The sequence below is a fragment of the Hydra vulgaris genome, chromosome 06 (assembly GCF_038396675.1).
Source record: "Hydra vulgaris chromosome 06, alternate assembly HydraT2T_AEP".
In the NCBI taxonomy this organism is placed as follows: Eukaryota; Metazoa; Cnidaria; class Hydrozoa; order Anthoathecata; family Hydridae; genus Hydra; species Hydra vulgaris.
In genome coordinates this window covers 58,378,763-58,395,047 of record NC_088925.1, presented here as the reverse complement: position 1 = coordinate 58,395,047, position 16,285 = coordinate 58,378,763, and the positions used below count along the sequence as shown (strand labels likewise).

At 26.6% G+C, this 16,285-nt stretch overlaps 1 long non-coding RNA gene across 1 annotated transcript; it reads right to left on the bottom strand.

The window, feature by feature from the left end:
* Positions 1-1,318: 1,318 nt before the first annotated feature.
* LOC136081093 (uncharacterized) lies at positions 1,319-8,521 on the bottom strand. The gene is made up of 5 exons (XR_010638889.1): positions 8,175-8,521; positions 6,431-6,641; positions 6,062-6,118; positions 5,792-5,905; positions 1,319-1,541 (listed from the first exon to the last, which is right to left on the bottom strand). It is a non-coding gene; the product is annotated as an uncharacterized LOC136081093 (long non-coding RNA).
* Positions 8,522-16,285: the final 7,764 nt, after the last annotated feature.

The window sequence follows — 16,285 nt, the reverse complement described above, 5'->3', positions numbered from 1 at the left end:
AATGACATCAAAACTCCAAATGACGATCATTGCCCATGATTAATTATTGTTTAAAACTTGCGTACATATTCATCAATAAAATGAAAGTAAAAAACATTTTTCTTTTTCACTATTGTTTTATTCACAAACCTAAATAAATTTTAACACCTATTGGAATCTTCTACTTACTAATCCACTTTTTATAAAGGACAACTCCTTGATCACATATTTTTAAAATAATTTTATTGAAGGTGATAAAGATTTTAGTGACTAAGGAAAATTTTTTAAATGATAAACTTACCTTCAACTTTTTTGAAGTAATCCCAAACTGGAGAGGGCATTTTAAAAATACAATTTTCACGCACATTCACTGAGAATTGAAAAACAACTGAACTGAGTAATTAATGAACTTCAATTGAGCACAAAATAGTCCCATTTTGAGGTTTTTAAATAGACATTAACTTTTTAATCAACAGCACACGCTGGACAAAAAATTAAAAAATGAACTTCTGTTAGAAAAATTGTATTTTTAATTTTGTGCTCGTTTTCAGTTTTTGAAACGATGCTGCAGTGAAAATTTAATTACTCGTTATAAGTCCAAATTATATATTAAATAGATCTTCTATACCTCATTAAAAAATCGAGATTGTTCATTTAGTGTCCGTTTTTAAAATGATTGTCTAGAAAGACAAACATTTTTTATAGACAATTCATTTTTGATAGTTGTAATTAAAATTGTTGCAATTAGTGCTTTGTCGAAGTCTATTTTTGTCCTTTTATAATAAGTCCATTAGAGATTGTCTGGTTGCTACTTAAAGGTTCAAAAACTAAATTAAGTAATTACTGACATGAATCCCAGCAAACATGACAACGTTGTATCAACGTTGAAAACCGGTCGCAAAAGATGTTGCGGAAACGTTGACAAAGTAATCTATTTTGCAAAGATATGTAACGTTGTTTAATAGACGTTGATTAAACGTTATTGCGTAACGTTGAAAAAACGTTACTATATGACGTTACAAAAGCGTCGCAACTAAACGTTGAAAAAGCGTTACATAAAAAGCGTTGAATAAACGCCGCAACTTAGCGTTGAAAAAACGTTACCTAAAAAGCGTTGCATAAACGGTGTTAAAGTAGTCTATTTTGCAAGGATTTCTAACGTTGTTAGTAAAACGTCGATTTAACGTGACTCAAAGACGTCGAGTGGAGGTTGAAATATAACGTTGAATCAACGCTTAAATGCGCTGTATAAAATATTGCAAAATATTATTAAACGTAATTAAACGTGGCTATAATATATATTGAATTGGAAAATAAAACTAAATTGTAAGTTGAACTCTGCCCTAGCAATATTTCCAAAATCAATTTTTAATACAAACAGTAATATACAATGATAAATATAAAAAAGCTTAACATATGCAATTTATAGATATATATATAAAAATATAAATATTTTCTTTAAAATTTATGTGTGTGAGTGTTTGCATATATATTTATGCAATATATAAAAATACAATTAACAGGATATCGTATCGATAGGCCATATCATTGAGATACAGAATCTAAATCGAAAAACAAAACTTGTACCATTAGTAGTCTGAAAGCAAATGTAAAAAAAAAAATGTTATTAAATTAGTATAATTATTATTAAATTTAAAAAGTAAAAAAATATATATATATATATATACACATATATATATATATATATATATACATATATATATATATATATATATACATATATATATATATATATATATATATATATATATATATATATATATATATATATATATATATATATATATATAACTTATTTATATATATAATTTATAATTATAGGTTCAGGTATCACTCCATTGACTAGTTTTTAACTATATGAGTGACACCTAACCTTATTTATGTGAGTTTATAAATTTTATTGTAAATTTTCATATTTTATGGTTAAATAAATGGATTATTATTATTATATATAAAATATATAGATAAATAAATTACATATATATATATATATATATAAATTATACATATATATATATGTATAAATTATATATATATATAAATTATATATATATATATATATATATATATATATATATATATATATATATTATATATATATATATATATAATATATTATATATATATATATACATATTTATTTATTTATTATACAGTAAACTCCCGGTTATTCGAAATGGCATTTATTAAAATTTTCTGCTTATTCAAAGCAATTTTTATTTCCTGTGAATTTTCTTTAACAAACTCATGCGAATGCTGTTATGCAGAAATGCAGTTATTCGAACCTGCAGTTGTTCAAAATTTCGGTTATTTGAAACAATTTTTGCTCCCCTTGAAGATAAAAAAACACATTAAAGGATCAAAAAATAAATAAAAAATGGACTATATTTTCAATCAATTGTAAAATATTTATTATTTTACAAGGATAAAACTGAAGTAGCACCAAATTCCAAGGGTATTTTTCTTTTTTACTTTCTACTTTTAAAATTTGAAAGAAACTTTAAGTAGGTCATTTTAAAGAGCATATTCAGTTATTCGAGTTTCGAAAATATAATCAATTATAAATATGTCAAATTTATCTTAAACACCCTGTATATATATATATATATATATATATATATATATATATATATATATATACATATATATATATATATATATATATATATATATATATATATATATATATATATATATATATATATATATATATATATATATATATACAGGGTGTTCAGGATAAATTTGACATATTTATAATTGATTATATTTTTTTGTAGATTAGAGGTATTATTACATACTAAAGGTCATTTAAAAGTTTGAACCCTTCTTCATTCATATACAAGATGTCAGAAAGGATGGATGACTGGAACCCACCTAAATCATGGAAGAGAATAACTTGCATCATGATGATTCGTGCCGGCCATCAAAATAAGGATATTATGACTGCTGCCCAATGCTCCCGGAACACAGTAAAAACAATCAGGTATGAACTAGAGACTTGCAATGGTGACTACGAGGATGTAGTAAGAAGAAAGATCCCTAGCAGACGATCTGATTGCGTTCGTACAGCATAAATCCTCGCAAGTCTGCAGTAACAGGTGTTGAAGAACCCTGGCATTGGAATTCAGGCTTTGTCACGTGAAATGAATGTTACATCCTCTACTATGAAGCTTGCACTCAATGAAGACCTTTGCTACTACTCATACAAGCATCCATATATATATACAAAATTATATAATTTTGTATATATATATATATATATATATACAAAATTATATAATTTTGTATATATATATATATATATATATATATATATATACAAAATTATATAATTTTGTATATATATATATATATATACAAAATTATATAATTTTGTATATATATATATATATATATACAAAATTATATAATTTTGTATATATATATATATACAAAATATATAATTTTGTATATATATATATATATACAAAATTATATAATTTTGTATATATATATATATATATATATATATATATATATATATATATATATATATATATATATAATATGCAGGTCTGCAGGAACAGGTGTTGAAGAACCCTGGCATTGAAATTTGGGCTTTGTCACGTGAAATGAATGTTGCATCCTCTACTATGAAGCTTGCACTCAATGAAGACCTTCGCTACTACTCATACAAGCATCCATATATATATACAAAATTATATAATTTTGTATATATATATATATATATATAATTATATAATTTTGTATATATATATATATAAAAAATTATATAATTTCGTATATATATATATATATATATATATATATATATATATATATATATATAAATATATATATATATATATATATATATATATATATATATATATATATATATATATATATATATATATATATATATATATATACAATATTATTTACGTCAGAATCTATATAACTGCAAAAGTTTTGAGTTTTTTTTTTAAATTTGATTCAAGAGAGAAAAAAAAAACATTTATAACTCTTTTTAACTCAATGCAAAAGTAACTCTATTAAATGAACTTTGCTAACTTAGAGTTTTTCTCTCTAAAATAAATGTGACAAAAGTAAGAAACATCTACATTTTTATTATGAAATATAATGCTTTGTCAATAACTATTTACTTAAAAGTATTAACATCAAAAATATTTTGTTAAAGTTATTAACAATAAGCATTTTAAACTATATTTTTTGGAATTTGATTTTAGAAAAAGTTAAAATAATAAAAAATGGTTTATCATCAAAATTATTCATTGGACATCAGATCTTAAGTCACTTTTGATCAAAAAAAGGGCCTTACCTACAAGCAATGTGATGAAAAATATCAAATATGAGTAAGTGGTGTTAGGAAGATGTGTATAAAGTATAAAACAACTGGTTCTGCTGAAAATCAGAAAAGACTTGGTCGCCCCATTAAGACTTCAACAATAACCAATATCCTAATTGCACTAACAAAAAAAAAATTCAACAATAACCTAAAGGCAGAATGTTGAAAATCTTAAACTAAATGTTTTCTATCGAACTGTACAGAGAAGACTTAATTTAAGTGGTTTAATAATTTAGGTGGTTTAAATAAACCTTCTTTTGAAAAGCAAACCCCTCATTAGTTGTATAAGCAAAGAAAAACTATTAGCATTTGCAAAACTGCATATTAACAAGTGTGAGGCATTTTGGAACTTAGTGTTATGGACTGATAAGAATAAATGTCAAATACTTGGATTAAAAAACGACAAAGAGTTTGGCGCAGACCTTGTGATGCACTCTTAGATAGAAATTTTACAAAAACAGTCTAGCATGGAGGTGGTTCGCCTATGGCTCGGGGATGTTTTGATTCAAATAGTGTGGGACAACTGGTGAATGTTGAATGTATAATGACAGGGAAGTTGTATGTTGATTGGTTTTCAAAAAATAATGTCAATCCGTTTAAGAATTGATAGCAAATTTTTTTTTCACTATGACAACGACCCTAAACACACATGCAAAGCGGCATGTGTGTTTAGGGTCGTTGTCATCTTAAAAAAAAAGTAAAGCTAACATCCTTAAATGGCCGCCTCAAAGTCCAGACCTTAACCCTGTTGAAAATATATATGGGCAATTTTGAAATCTAAAATAATTGTAAAATAGCTTAATTTATTTAATAGAGTTACTTTTACAATGATTTAAAAAAAACTATAAATATTTTTTTTCTTGATTACAATCAAATTTTAAAAAAAAAACAATTTTTGAAGTTATGTAGATTTCAACGTAAATAATTTTGTTTTTATTGTTAGAGTTCTGAATTTATCAAAAATGTAAATGCTATACATGTATATATATATATATATATATATATATATATATATATATATATATATATATATATATATATATATATATATATATATATATATATACATATATATATATATATATATATATATATATATATATATATATATATATATATATATATATATATATATATATATATATACATATATATATATCGATATATTTATATATATATATCTATGTATACATATATATATATATACGTATATACATATATATATATATACATATATACATATATATATATATATATATATATATATATATATATATATATATATATATATATATATATATATATATATATATATATATATATATATATATATATATATATATATATATATATATAAATATAGACAAACATTTTATGGAAGTCAAATTTTACAATTAAAAAGTCACAATTCCATACATAAATTAACTAAATTAAACTTACTTGAATAGTTGTAACTATAAACCATCAATTTAAATCATATAATGTACTTTGTTCATAAGATGGAAACCAGTTAAAAGCATATCATTCCTCTATCTTTGATCCACCAGAACTTTACTAAATAAACTTACACTTAAAATCAAATTATCACATGTCAAAAAAATTTAAACAGTATTATTAAAATCAGATATGACTAATAGTTATTATTAAGTTTTATTTATTCTTCACCATATAAAAAGTTAAATGCAAAGAGAAACACAATCATTCACTAACATAATTTTTTGTAGTCCTCTGTAGTCGTAAAATTAAATCCTTCGCCTACTTCTTTATCTAATAGTAGATACTTATAACTAATTATTTAGTAAAACAAATATAAACAAAAATGTAAAAACTAAAATGTACCCCCCAGTGCAAACAGATTACAATATATCTAGGCAATCATAATACAATAAACAGATTCAAAATTTTACTTATCCCAAAATAAAAATAAGACTTATTAGATGTTTATTTGATATAGTACTTCACCGTTAATTATAGAAAGTTTATTTGATATAGTACTTCACCATTTATATAAAACTATAACAATTTTTTTATTCATATAAAACAATTAAAATAGAAATGAGTACTGTAAAATTTAATGACCTCCAGTAACTTTAAATCTTTTAACTCTAAGCTTGTTCCATGAATAATCAATTGGAAAACTATTATAGGCAGCTTTCATTGCATGAACACCAGTTGACAAAAATAACCAACCATCTTCTACCCAACAACATAGAGCAACTGCCTCTGCTTTAATCTGTTTTTTAAATAAACAACTTAAGCCCAAGATTGTGACGTCATTGTAATAGATCATCTAAAAAAAAGGCATCATTTGTTTTATTTACATATATATATAAATATATATAATAATAAATATATATATTTATATATACATATATGTTTATATTATATATATATATATATATATATATATAATATATATATATATATATATATATATATATATATATTTATATATATATATATATATACATTTATAAACAAATATATATGTTTAAATGTATATATATATATGTATATATACATATATATATATATATATATATATATATATATATATATACATATACACACATATATATACATATATATATATATATATAATGTATGTATATATATGTATATATACATATATATATATGTATATATATATATATATATATATATATACATTTATAAACAAATATATATGTTTATATGTATATATATATATATATATGTATATATTATATATACATATATATATATATAAATACATATACACACACATATATATATACATATATATATATATTTATATATATATATATATATATATATATATATATATATATATATATATATATATATATATATATATATAATGTATGTATATATATACATATATATATATATATATATATATATATATATATATATATGTATATATAAAATGTATATATTTCTGTATATATATATATATATATATATATATATATATATATATAAAATATATATATATCTAACATAAATATATATATGTATATATATTCATAATTACATGCATTAATACATAATATTAAAATAAATAAAAATACATATCAAAGGTATGTGATAAATAATAAATTTTAGAATTATATATACAACACCAACTCTAAAATTAGGACTAGAAATATAAACATTATATATACATATATAAAATGTATATATTTATTTTATATATATTCATAAATTTACCCATATATATATATATGCATAAATACATATTATTAAAATAAATAAAAATGTATGATAAAGAATAAATGTTAGAATTAAATATACAACACTAACTCTATAATTAGGACTTAATACTTTTCCTATTAAAATTGGAAGTTTTTCAAAAAAATGGAAATAAAGTTTCTTATCTAAACGTGTTTTTATATAAAAAAAACTTAATAATGCATACTTTTATTATTGGTTGAAGATTTTATACTGAATATTTGCTTGATAATTAGGGGAAGGTGTTTAAAGTTTTTCAAATAAATAAAAAAATTAGTCTGTGAACAGACTAAATTTAGTCTGACTTTTTATGTTTTATTAATTTTGATATTACTAAAAACATCTGAATCTTATTAAAATTAAGTGCTATTTTTAACTTAGAAGTAACATATTTAATAAAATTTTGCAATTTATTAAAATGGTCATTTTAAAATAAATAAATCATCAACAAAAATAACCTGAATAAACCGAATATACTCTGAGATTTATGTATATTATATACAATTTGATGCAAAATCTAAAAGTTTTAAATTAGCCGCAATAAAAAGAAGTTATAAAACATAACTTTATCAAAATATTTTTTTTATACCATCAGCATGCATTCTATTAAGTTTTCGTTGCCTTTTCTTTACGGCAAATTATTTTTGTAATGGCTAGATAATGAGACAATAATTTTCAATGTGTCACTTCCTCAACGTTGTCAAAACAACGTTTAATTAACGTTGGCAAAATAACACTTTTTCAACGTTTTTAACTACCACATTTTCAACGTTGGTCTATGTAACGTTGAATAAGCGTTGTTTCATAAATAGCTTAAATACGTTGAAAAAGCAGCTAATGTCTAACGTTGATAAACCTTCAACTTTGCGACGTTTTTACAGTGATTATTTGCGTACTTTTATTCAACGTTGAATAAACGCGGTTTTTTGAGAAGATAATATAAGTTGATATTTATACGCTTATTCAACGTTGAAAATGTGACGTTTAAAAAGCGGTTTATTTTTAGCGTTGATGAAGCATAGATTTTGAATCGTCATTAAAATGGCTTTTTTCGTAAGTTGATTCCACGTTGAATAAACGTCTTTTTTTGAGAAGCTAAATTACGTTACAATTTCAACGCTTATTCAACGTTTAAATTTACCGCGATTTAGTATACAATAACAAACATTGATTCAACGTTGAAAGCGCGTTGTTTTTGTGACTGTAACGCTTTTTCTACGCTGCGACCGGTTTTCAACGTTGATTCAACGCTGACATGTTTGCTGGGGCGGTTTTGTAATGTCGATTATAATGGGTTGTTATTTTATATAAATTTATGTAAAACTTTTGTAAAGATTAGTTGAATTCAGGTTGAAAATTATATTTGAAAAGAAAAGAAATTTTGTTTGGAGCGAGAAGATAACAAGCTAACCGGCATGGATTCACGTATGATTGGACTTCGGACGCTGTCGTTTGGATACAGTGAGCGAAAGTAATTGCAAAAATGCATTATGTAAAACTGGAGTTACTCTTTCTGATTTTTCTAAGAAAAACTGTCTGGTATATGATGCTTTTGCTAAAAATAAGCAAAACGAAAAAGAAGTCGTGCAAACAAAACACGAAAGCGTGTTTTGTTTGCATTCTCTAAAGATGCTTATACGGCATTACGAACTTTTTGTAAACGAAAATTAAATCTTAGAGATTGTAAGGATAAAAGAACAAAAAAATTAAAAAAAAAAAAAAGAGAGAGAAATTTGATGATTTTTGGCCGACTTGAAACAATTGGCTTATTACGCTAAATTGTCAGAAGAGTCTGTTCGATTGACGTTTGTCATTGGATTGCCCGAGGATTTATCATCAAGGTTTCGAGCTGCTATGAATCCAAATGAAGTTATGTTATCTTAAGTATAAGCTGCTTTGAACCGTGTGTGCGTAGATGATGTTGTTGGTGCTGTGTTTCGAAATCAAGCTACAAAAGTTCCGTTGGTGTGTTACAACTGCAAAGGGTTAAATCATATTGCGAGAAACTGCTCTCTTGCAAAGAACCTAGCTCCGAAGAATATTTTTCGATATTTTAAATGTGGGGTTGAAAGACTCGTGGCTGCAAAATCTTTATTGACGCAGGGAAACGAGTGCAGGAGTGAGGAATGTGTGCTACCTCGCTCCTGAAGAATGGTGGAATTAGCGGATTGTTTATTATTCATCTAAAAGTTAATGGTATGTTAGCGACAGCTACGGTAGATACGGGATGTTCAAAGATAATCTTAAACCAAAAACTGTTGTCACAAAATCAAAATAAATCCCGGAATCTTCCGAAGGTAGTAAATTTTGGTAAAATTTATCAATGTAATGGATCAGCGGTTGTCACTATTGAGGTTGATGGTATCCATGTACGTGACAAAGTTATTGTTGTGGATTTTAAACCTTTTAGAGTTAGTATGATGCTTGGAATGAGTTCCATTATATTACTAGGAGGAGTTTTTATTTCCTCATCTGGAATTGCAAAGTTTGGGTTCAGCTCGTGTAGAATGGCAGTTTCAAATAAAAATAAAGTCAATAAAATTGAAACTAAAAAACAGGATCGTGAAGCAATATTTAATGGTGTTAAATGGAAATGGAGAAATGGAGAAAGCCCCAACCAATTATTTAACAAAGTTGCCCAATATGTCATACCAAAATATGCAAAAGCAGAATATGAAAACGAACTACGCGATTAGATCAATTGTAAATGGTCAATTGAGTATGACGGGATAAGATAAATAAGATGGGACCACCCAAAGGCCGAGTTCACTTAATGGCTGTTGTTCAACAAAATAAAGATAATAAAGTCAGACCCGTTTTGGACTGGAAAGAAGCTAACAGTTTCATTGAGACGTATACAAGAGATGCAGATGTGTGTGTTGAGAAGTTATAGGAATGGAGAAAAAAAAAACACCAATTATTGATTGATGCAAGATTTATTTCGATTTAAAAACTGAGGAACCTCCTTTGTTGTTCCAAACAGTGTTATGTTGAAACAAAAAGTATTGTTTGACACAACTTGATTTAGGATTAAATGTTGCGTCAATAACTATGAATTCTGTTGTAAGTGCTATTATTGATTAAGAGGAATTTGTGAATAGGGGAGCATCCGTTTACGTTGACATCATTTTTGTCAATGAGGAAGTAGTGAGTCGATTACCTTAGAAGACATTTAAAAAAATATGGTTTGGAGAGTAAGGAAGATGAAAAGATTGGATGTAATGGGGTTTGTATATTGGCTTAATTGGCCACTTTTTGCACAATCGGAATCGGTATCAGCATCGGCCTTTTTTAATGATTTACTGATTTTCCAACCGATAACAGCAATATAATTTTAATAATAAAATTAAAAACTAATAAACTTTTAATAAATAAATTAAATAAATTAACGTAATTTTTTTATTTATTACTTGCTAACTTGATTACGTGTGTACAAGGTTGATGGCTGGTTGATGTGGTCCATAGAGAATCAAGTTGATGCAATTCCAAAAAAGTTAAACAGAAAAGTTTTCCAGTCTATGGTTGGTTTTGCAGCCATTTGAAAAGAAAAGTTGTTAGCTTGACGAAGGGTTGGGACAAGGAAGTTTGCGATGAAAATTTAAATTGTGACTTCAAAATGTTTATAATGAGGTGGGAAAGTGCAACTCTGATTATGGTGATTGGCTGTACACGGTGACGAGAGTGATGTGTGGGTTGACACTAGTTCTTTGGAGATTCGTGCTCTTATTCAAATTGGTATAAATGCAGTAGAGGATGCAACACAGCTACGAAACGAAATGTCTAATGATCACATGGACATGGCAGAGCTGGATTCTGTATTGCGAGGAATAAATATGGCTTTGACGTAGAAATTAAAGAAAGCAACTATTTTACAGATTCCGTGACAGTGTTTCACTGGGTCTCTGATACTTTTACTAGTAAGTCAAGATTGAAATCAAAACCAATGGGCGCAATGTTGATTCAAAGAAGACTGAATCCATTTCAAGCATATAGGCTGAATCCATTTCAAGCATATACAAGAGAACCGGACACTTTGAAGTCAATCGAACGTAAAACTTTGTTCGTAATTCCAACCGCAACCGAAAATGTTCAAGCTGTAGTTAAGAATTGCGAACAATGTCAGTCAATAGATCCAGCACCTGTACAATGTGTGAAAAGAAAATTGAGCTAAATAAAATTGGAAAAGAGTGACCGTGGATATCACGCATTTTGGGACATAGAAATTTCTTACCCTAATTGATTACGGACCTTCAAGATACGCACTGTGGTGACGACTTTCGAGTTTATACAGAAGTATTGCCATTACTCGAATACTCCGCGTGATCTTTTGTGAGCGAGGAGCACCATTTGAAATTTTGAAAGATAACAATGCAACTTTTAAAACTTGGGATTTGAAAAGTTTTCTTAATGGTTGGGGAGTGCGCATTAGGTTTCGAGCTGCTTATTATCCCGAAGAAAATGAAAATGTGGAAAGAAACTATCGCACAATTAAAAGAATTGCAGAAAGATCAAATATATCAATACCGGAAGCAGAAATTTGGTACAATGTCTCAGCCGACAAAAATAATACAAGCCTGATGGAGAAAATATTCAGGTAACAAATTGACGTGAATCGAATTAAGAAATGATAATCTTTCGGCAAAGCTGACATAAACAAAATGTTTTAAAATAGTGAAAGGTATAATTGAAACCACCAAATGCAAAGTGCCTTATTAAGTGGCAGCCATCAAAACTAACTGGAAATGTTTCAGAACAAGTTGCAGAATTTAATGGCGTTTTGCCTCATGTAAAACATATCCGATTTCGAAATGGCTCTCGAATATCATGTAATATTCTTAAAGATGAAGTAGTAACGAACACAGGCAGTGGTCGTGATAACGAGGAAAACCATTTTGAGCAAAGCAAAAGTGTTTTAGAGACAAATTAAGAAGACGTATGATAAACAGACGGTGAAGCCAAAAATGGTGTCTAAGAAGCAGAAGTGCCTTTGCCATGAAGTACACGAGAACGGTGCATGCCCCAAAAATACGACGGCTATTATTTGTATGATCCTTAAGGACCAAGGAAGAGTGTAAATTTGGTGTAGAAAGCTCAACATTCTATGGCAATTACGTAGTTTCTTTTTATTAATAGTTCTTAATTGTTCTAATTGTAACAATGTATTAAGCAGTTTTTGTAATGCCGATATTTATGTTGTTTTAAATAAATTGATGTAAAACTTTGTTTTCATAACTTTTACAGTCAACAGATTAAACTTTTAACAAAATTTAATTTAGTTTAAAGACTTAATTTCAAATGCTAAATAATACCTAATAAGCATAATTACAGTGCTGGAAAAAAGTCTTGCAAAAAGGCACAATTTTACACAAATCAATGTTTTCAATGTGTACACAAATGCAAAAAGTCTTGCAACATCATAATTACTTTTCATAATTACTTCCGAAAACAATAATACTTCCAAAAGTATTATATTTTCACCAAAAACAAGTTCAATTATTTTTATTACATTGTATAATCATTTTAAACAGATGTACTATTAATATTTGGTAGGATATCCTTTGTTTTTTAACATAGCACTAATTCGTTTGGGCATGGATTTGGCAAGATTTTCACATGGTACGGATGTAATTTCTGTACACCATACATGACAAATAGCATTTTTTAAACCATATAATGAACTGCAGTTCTTAGCAGATACGCGCTTCTTGATTAACATCCAAAGATTTTCAATTGGGTTGAGATCTGGAGAATTTCCAGGCCAATCAAGCAACGGTATGTTTTTTGATCCAAGCCACTGCTTCACAGACTTCGCAGTGTGGCATGGTGCTGAATCATGTTGAAAAATTGTGCACTGATGAATAATCATGAAATTGAAAAGCAAAAAAACAAAAAGCTTAACATCAGAGAACTGACGAAACATGGACTCATCACTAAACATCACCTGTGTCCACTGCTTTTCTGTCCAATCTTGATGCTTCTTGCAGAACTCAATGCGCCTTTTTCTCATCTTTTCAGCTACTAATGTCTTCTTAAATGGCCTTCGTGCAGGTAAGTTTAATTCCGCAGAAAGTCTGTGACGGATTGTGCGCTTTGAAACATTAGAAAGTGTTAGTATGCTGTTCTGTAGGTCACCAGAGGTTATTGAAGGATTCATCTTGACCATTGTTACCATTCTGAGGTCAGTACGCTGTGAAGTGACTCTAGGACGTCCAAACCTCTTTTTAGGAGACAGGGGGGATAACCTGCTTTAAAACACGCCAAATTGTAGTGCGTTCAACCATGTAAATTGTTGCAATGTCTGCATGAGACATACCACTTTTAGCAAGACGTTGAATGCATGCTTTTTCTTCTTTACTAAGCTGCCGAATCTTAGCCATGATTTTCACTGAATTAACTGTTTAAGCTACAAAATTGTCTTTATAAATATATTTATACCTAAAGATAAAAATATAAGATAATAACACTGAGCCTACTGGCGTGGAAACATTGATTTGTGTAAAATTGTGCCTTGTTGCAAGACTTTTTGCCAGCACTTTAATGTTTAGTCAGAAGCGATTCTACAAATAAAATGTAGGGAGCGGGTGAAGTCCCTAAAATTAAAATTCACCCGACTGACTTGTGTCGAATACTGGACTACCTAACTATATTCGTCAAAAAACCAACTATAACTTGAAAATCCCCGTCTTTTTACCCCTTTTCTCCACCCTAAAATTCCCTCTGCTTTATATTATTATAGTATACTATATAAATTCGATTTTCCAAATGAGATTTTGAATATTCCTGTTCAATTCTTATGAAATTAGTTCACATGTTTACTTTAATTATATGTAAAGTTAAGACTTGAACTTATGAAATCAAATATAATAAAATTAAAATTATAATTAAAGTTAACATGTGAATTTCTCTATTAAAAAATATTGAACACGAGTATGCAGCCTACTATGTATATCCTGAAATTTCAGTTACAAATTACTAGCCACAGATATTACGCTTCAAAGTTAACCAAGTATTTTTATAAAAAAAGCTGTAAAAAAGGCATTTAAAAGTTTTTAAAGTAAACCCTAATTTATGTCAGCTAATTTATTTAATTTATGTCAGCTAGAAACGTATAGTTAGTTAGACTGATTAGTTTCATTTGAATTATTTTTATTATGAAACCTTTTGGTAACAAATCTTAACTTATACACATTTTTGTTGACTTTCGCTTCGTTTGCTTTACAAAAGAATTATTAAAGTAAATAGATATCATTACTGTTACAAGTTACCTGATCTAAATATATTCCATTAAAACATTCAATATACTTTCACTACGGTCACTAAAATGAAAAACAACAAAGTAAGTTCTCTACTGACTAAAGTATTCTTCGGAACTCTATACCATATGATGCCATTCAAGGACTCATTCAGATTGCGTATTTTAATAGTTAAAAGTTTTTATATTTTTATGTATTCAAAAATATCTAAAAAACAATATCCAATATGCAATACTAGGCGTATTGCATATTGGATATTGTTTCCTACAGATACAACTATCGCTGCAGAGCCCTGTTGTGCTGAACTAGAAAACTAGAAAAGCCTAAAATCTGAACAACTGATTGTCCAAAACAATGTCTGCTTGTTCTATGACAATACCGACGCAAAATGACTAGGCAAAAATTATCAAAATTTAACTCAGAAATATTACTTTTCTTGCTTAGAGAGTATGGAGTCCGAAACGTTTATGAGTTAAAATTTATAGCATACTTTTATTCATGTTTAGATTAAAAAGTTATATCGGGAAAAACATTTTTAAAAACCTTATTTATATTATAAATCATAAATATTAAAGCATTTATTGCGTTAACGTCTTGTAAAATTCAAATTTTATCTGAAGTTATATTGTATTTGTAAAAGAAGGAAAAAATAAATGTAAAAATAAATAAAAAAAAGTGTAAAATTAATAAATTTTAAAATATTTATAATATTTGTAAATATTTAATATTTGTAAATAATTAACTGAGATTACTGTGACTGTAGTTTTTATTAATTTTTTTTTAAATGACGTCATTGGGGCTGGATAAAAAGACTTTTTTCTTTTACCTGGTTTGGTCATATACTATTTAAAAAAATAAATAATTTAATTAATTATTACAAACATGACAATTAACAGATCAAAACTAAAACTCGTCGCACTTATCGGACTCAACTGATTGCTTCTTGTTGTCACTGAGCAACAATCGATTAGATAGAGGTTTAGAGAACGACACCAATCTCAAAGCTTACTTGAGCAACTTTTTTTGCCAAAGAAGTTCACTAAGAGTTTACAAAGCATTTTTGCGTAAATGTTCAGTCGTAGGTAATGAAGCATATATATTTGATTAACTTTTATCAATTTAGTTGTTAATAATAAAAAATAAATAAAGTTGTATAATTATTTTTGCACGCACCTAATACCCAATAGTTACACACCCAATAGTTACCCACCCAATAGTTAAAATATTATTAACCATTTATAGAAAGTTGTAAAGATTTGATTGAACATTTTTTTTTTATAATAAAAATTGATTAAATTCGATTAAAATTGATCGAACCAATTTTTAAAAATATTTGAGTTTCATTAATTTTTTGCTGAACTAATAAAATAAAAATAAAAAAATTAAACGAAAAAAAAAGTTATTTTGAAAGCCTTTTTTGCCATTTTTTATTTTAAATTGACTTTTG